Below are 6,293 nucleotides of genomic sequence, written 5' to 3' on the forward strand. Positions count from 1 at the left end.
AAGATGATTAACCCTCACTGCCTGACAGATGCAAAACTAAATTCCCCAGTGATGCAAAAAGCACCATCCAAAGGCTCAATTTATCTCCACAATTGTTCATATCTGATGTCCTACAGTCAATTAAACATTACAAGGCACATCAGAAATAAGACTACATAACCAAAACCAAATATAAATAAAACAGAAACAGACTCATAAAAGAGAAGATATGAAGTTATCAAATAAGTATTTTAATATATCTCTTATTATTGACAATATGCTGAATAAATTAGATGAAGAGATGGAGAAGTTTATTAATAAATCATATAAAAATTCTAAAACTGAGGAATACATTAGCTAAAATTAAAACTGTAATATATAAGTTAACAACAGAAATAGATACAAAGATATTAATAGTGAAACTAAAGGTTAAAAGAAAATATTCAGACAGGTGCATACTAAAAAAAAGACATATGATATCCCAAGACAATGTTTGGGATCCCAAAGGGTTAGTTCAAAAGGAATTTTGAAAAAGTAACAGACTTAAGTTTTGCTACACTGAAAGAAGTTATCAAGCCACAAAATTGCAAAGTGCTTACAAGTCCTAATCAAACAAGTTTGAGCGAAACTATACCTTATGGCAGAAGGTGAAGAGGAACTAAAATGCCTCTTGATGAAAGTGAAAGAGGAGAGTGAAAAAGTTGGCTTAAAGCTCAACATTCAGAAAATGAAGATCATGGCATCTGGTCCCATCACTTCATAGGAAATAGATGGGGAAACAGTGGAAACAGTGTCAGACTTCATTTTGGGGGGCTCCAAAATCACTGCAGATGGTGACTGCAGCCATGAAATTAAAAGACACTTATTCCTTGGAAGAAAAGTTATGACCAACCTAAATAGCATATTCAAAAGCAGAGACATTACTTTGCCAACAAAGGTCCATCTAGTCAAGGTTATGGTTTTTCCAGTGGTCATGTATGGATGTGAAAGTTGGACTGTGAAGAAAGCTGAGCACCGAAGAATTGATGCTATTGAACTGTGGTGTTGGAGAAGACTCTTGAGAGTCCCTTGGACTGCAAGGAGATCCAACCAGTCCATCCTAAAGGAGATCAGTCCTGGATGTTCTTTGGGAGGAATGATACTAAAGCTGAAACTCCAGTACTTTGGCCACCTCATGTGAAGAGTTGACTCATTGGAAAAGACTCTGATGCTGGGAGGGATTGGGGGCAGGAGGAGAAGGGGACGACAGAGGATGAGATGGTTGGATGGCATCACTGACTCAATGGACATGAGTTTGAGTGAACTCCGGGAGTTGGTGATGAACAGGGAGGCCTGGTGTGCTGCGATTCATGGGGTCACAAAGAGTCGGACACAATTGAGCGACTGAACTGAACTGATACCTAAGAGTGTAGAGGAGGAAATGGCACCCCACTCCAGTTTTCTTGCCTGGGAAATCCCATGGAGTTCACACTGAGTTGGACATGACTTGGGGACAGAGCATGAGAATGCACATACCTAAGAATAATAGTAAACTACTGAAAACCAAAGACAAAAGAATTCTGAAGTAACAAGCTGGTGGAAAAGGAAAATATTTCCTTTAAAAAATAAGACTGAGGACTGACTAAGCTATTTACATAGGATAGATAAATAACAAGGTTCTACTGTAGCACAGGGAAGTATATTCAATATCCTGTGATATACCAGAATGGATAAGAATATGAAAAAGAATATATATGGATAACTGAATCACTTTGTTGTACTGCAGAAATTAACACATTATAAATCAGCTATGCTTCAGTTAAACAATTTAAAAAGACAGGGCTGACTAGTCAGCAGGAATAATAGAATCCAGATGACAATATGAATATTACAAGTGCTGAAAGAAAATAACTAATTACTAAATGTCAATCTAGAATCTGTTTCCAACAATAATATTTATCAAAGCAAAAGCAAAAAAGACATTCTCAGGAAAATAAAATTAGATCCATATTAAAAGAGTCATTAAAGCAAGTACTTCAGGAAGAAGGAACAAGATAATAGTATGGAAATGCAGGAAGGAATAAAGAACAATATAAAGGGTAGAAATATAGATACATCTAAATTAATATTGACTGTACAAAATGACAATAATGTCTGTGTGCTTAAAAATCTATGGAATAAAAATACATGACAACAATAGTATAAGATGTGAGGGGAAAAGTGGAATTAAAGTGTTCTAAGACCCTTTCATATCTGGAAAATTGTAAAAGTACTAATTTATATTAGACATTAATGACTCAAGACTCTGTTGAAATCTCTAGAGAAATTATAAGACAAAAAGCAAAATAGGAAAATAGGAAAAGGAGTACATGATGGCTGTATATTGTCACCCTGCTTATTTAACTTCTATGCAGAGTATATCATGAGAAACGCTGGGCTGGAAGCAGCACAAGCTGGAGTCAAGATTGCCAGGAGAAATATCAATAACCTCAGATATGCAGATAACACCACCCTTATGGCAGAAAGTGAAGAGGAGCTAAAAAGCCTCTTGATGAAAGTGAAAGAGGAGAGTGAAAAAGTTGGCTTAAAGCTCAACATTCAGAAAACGAAGATCATGGCATCCGGTCCCATCACTTCATGGCAAATAGATGGGGAAACAATAGAAACAGTGTCAGACTTTATTTTGGGGGGCTCCAAAATCACTGCAGATGGTGATTGCAGCCATGAAATTAAAAGTTATCACCAACCTAGATAGCATATTCAAAAGCAGAGACATTACTTTGCCAACAAAGGTCCGTCTAGTCAAGGCTATGGTTTTCCAGTGGTCATGTATGGATTTGAGAGTTGGACTGTGAAGAAAGCTGAGCACCGAAGAATTGATGCTTTTGAACTGTGGTGTTGGAGAAGTCTCCTGAGAGTCCCTTGGACTGCAAGGAGATCCAACCAGTCCATTCTAAAGGAGATCAACCCTGGGATTTCTTTGGAAGGAATGATGCTAAAGCTGAAACTCCAGTACTTTGGCCACCTCATGCAAAGAGTTGACTCATTGGAAAAGACTCTGATGCTGGGAGGGATTAGGGGCAGGAGGAGAAGGGGATGACAGAGGATGAGATGGCTGGATGGCATCACTGACTCGATGGACGCGAGTCTGAGTGAACTCCGGGAGTTGGTGATGAACAGGGAGGCCTGGTGTGCTGTGATTCATGGGGTTGCAACGGACCTTTGTTGGCAAAGTAATGTCTCTGCTTTTGAATATGCTATCTAGGTTGGTGATAACTTTTAATTTCATGGCTGCAATCACCATCTGCAGTGATTTTGGAGCCCCCCAAAATAAAGTCTGACACTGTTTCTATTGTTTCCCCATCTATTTGCCATGAAGTGATGGGACCGGATGCCATGATCTTCGTTTTCTGAATGTTGAGCTTTAAGCCAACTTTTTCACTCTCCTCTTTCACTTTCATCAAGGTCACTCGGACACGACTGAGTGACCTAACTGAACTGATATATAAAACTAACCAGTCAACAAAGAGGAGAAATAAAATAATACAAAAGATTTAATTCAAGAGAAGTTAAGAAAGGATTAAGAACAAAGAAGCATAGAAAACTTGGAACAAATAGAAAACAAATCATAATTGTAAATAGAAATATGAGCTTCCCAAGTGGCATTAGTGGTAAAGAATCTACCTACCAATAGAGGAGACATAAGAGATGCAGTTTCAATCTCTGGGTGTGGAGGGCATGGCAACCCACTCCAGTATTCTTGCCTGGGGAATCCCATGGACAAAAGATCCTGGCAGGCTACAGTTCATAAGGTCGCATAGAGCTGGACACAACTGAAGCAATTTAGCATGCACAAACACAAATTTATATGTCACTTATCATTGGATAGAGCTAAATATTCCAATTAAATATAAGTGAAGCATTGCATTAAAATAATATTTGTGCTGCTTTAGGAGACATACCATAAATACTAGAAAACAGAAATGTTGAAAAATATATATGTATACACAGAAATGCACAGTTGACCCTTGTACAACATGGGTTTGAACTATGCAAGTCCACTTTTATGCAGATTTTTTTTTGATAGTAAGTACTACACAATTCATGGTTGGTTGAATCTGTAGATGCAGAATTGGGGGGAAGGATGGAGGGAAGAGATAGTTAGGGAGTTTGGGATCAACATGTACACCCTGCTGTATTTAAAATAGATAACCGGGATTTCCCTGGTGGTACAGAGGATAAGAATCTGTCTGCCAATGCAGGGGACACAGGTTTGATCCCTGATCTGGGAAGATTCTACATGCTGTGGAGCAACTAAGCCTGTGTGCCACAACCACTGAGCCAGTGTTCTGCAACTATTGAAGCCCGCCAGGCCCTCTAGCCTGCACTCTGCAACAGGAAAAACCACCACAGTGAGAAGTCCATGCACCAACTCACTGCAACAAGAGAGAGAACACACAAAACAACAACAATCAAGTGTAGCCAAAAATATAAATGAATTTTTTAAAGGTGTAAAAAAGATTTTTTTTATAAATAAAATGTATAACAAACAAGGTCCTATTGCACAGCACAGGGAGCTCTGCTCAATGTTATGCTGCATCCTGGACAGAAGAGGAGTCTAGGGGAGAATGGATACATGTGTATGTATTGCTGAGTCCTTTTGCCGTCCACCTGAAACTATCACAACGATGTATTAGTCTGCTATACTCCAATACTAAAGTTTTTAAACTACACTCCAAAATAAAATAAAAAGTTAAAAAGAAAAACAATAAAAAATTAACAGTAGAATATAAACCAAATATACAACAGAATCAATAAAGCCAAAGTTGGTGTATTCAAAAGCTTAATAAAATTAATTAATCTCTAGTAAGACTATCCAAGAAAAAAGATAGGAATCACAACTTACCAATATATTAAAAACTAAACTTTAGACATCACTATATACCCTACAGACATTAATAATAGATTACAAAAAGCTTCATACTAATAAATGTGACTATAAGAACAAGTACATAGAGCTAAACATAAGTTTATACTGATTTTCTGATTTTAATCCAGTACTATCAAGTTCATTTTAGTCTTCCTTGCTAGTTTGTCTATAATTCTTCACTGATGAGAAACCTGGCACTTACCATCTATTATTTATTTACTTATTTGTTTAATAAGTATACACCTAAAAGCAGTTTTAGAATTGTTTGCTTTATCTAATAAACTACTCTATCTCCATAAGAAAGAGATTCACCAACTAGAATACAGTGTTTATCTACAGTTCCTTTTGTGTATAGCCTTATAATTTTTAATCAAAACCTATTTTCAAATTGGTTTACACACATTAGACAACAAATGCTTAGAGTCATATCCATCACTCCCCAATAGTTTTCACCATAAAGTTCCTCTGTAATTCTCTTTGGAGTCAACAATTCCCCTACTCCTAAGTTCTGGTAACCACTAATCTGTTTTCATTTCCTATAGTTTTATCTCTTCCAAAATGTCACATGAATAAAATCATACACTATGTGGTCTTTTGAGTACAACTTCTTTCTCTTAATACAAAGCATTAAAGATTCATTTCTGTCAATGTGTGAATCAATAGCTCATTCATTTCTGTAGCTGAATAGTATTTCAGAGTATGGTTGTATCACAGTTCATCTGTTCCCTTGTTAAAGGACATGTTGGATGTTTTCGGTTTTTAGCAATTAGGAATAAAGTTGTTAGAAACATTCAGCAGCTTTTGTTGGGACATAAGTGTTCAAGTCACTTTGGTAAATTCCTAAGAGTGTGATTGTTGAGTGGAATGGTGGGTCTGGGTTTAACTTTATAAGAACTGCCAAATGTTTTCCAAAGTGGTTGTACTATTTTTATTATCATCACCATTTAATGAGAGTTCCTGTTGATCTGCAACCTTGCCAATGTCTATTTTCAGTTTTTTAGAATTTAATAAGTCAGAAATATCAGTATAAACTCATACTTAGCCTATATATGTGTGTATATACATGGATAGATGCAGAATAATTATAAATGTGTATATGCATAGGTTAGTATTCATAGATGTATACATACACACACATATACATACACATATTTGTGTTTATACGTGTGTATATGCATGTGTGTCTACATGTATAAATATATTGTATACAGTACTATTCACTGAGAGGGCCTAGAAGCAATGGTAACAATGAGCACACCGAATGCCCAGATCTTGGTTTCTAAATATCATTCTCCAATCAAAGAAACAAGGGCTCATTGGAGAAATCACTGATTCTAGGTCTACAGTGGGGCATATAAAAGGTAGGCCTGGAGTATCTTATAGTGTCAAGAAGTAAGGAAATGCT

The sequence above is a fragment of the Capricornis sumatraensis genome, chromosome 4 (genome assembly GCF_032405125.1).
Source record: "Capricornis sumatraensis isolate serow.1 chromosome 4, serow.2, whole genome shotgun sequence".
NCBI lineage: Eukaryota > Metazoa > Chordata > Mammalia > Artiodactyla > Bovidae > Capricornis > Capricornis sumatraensis.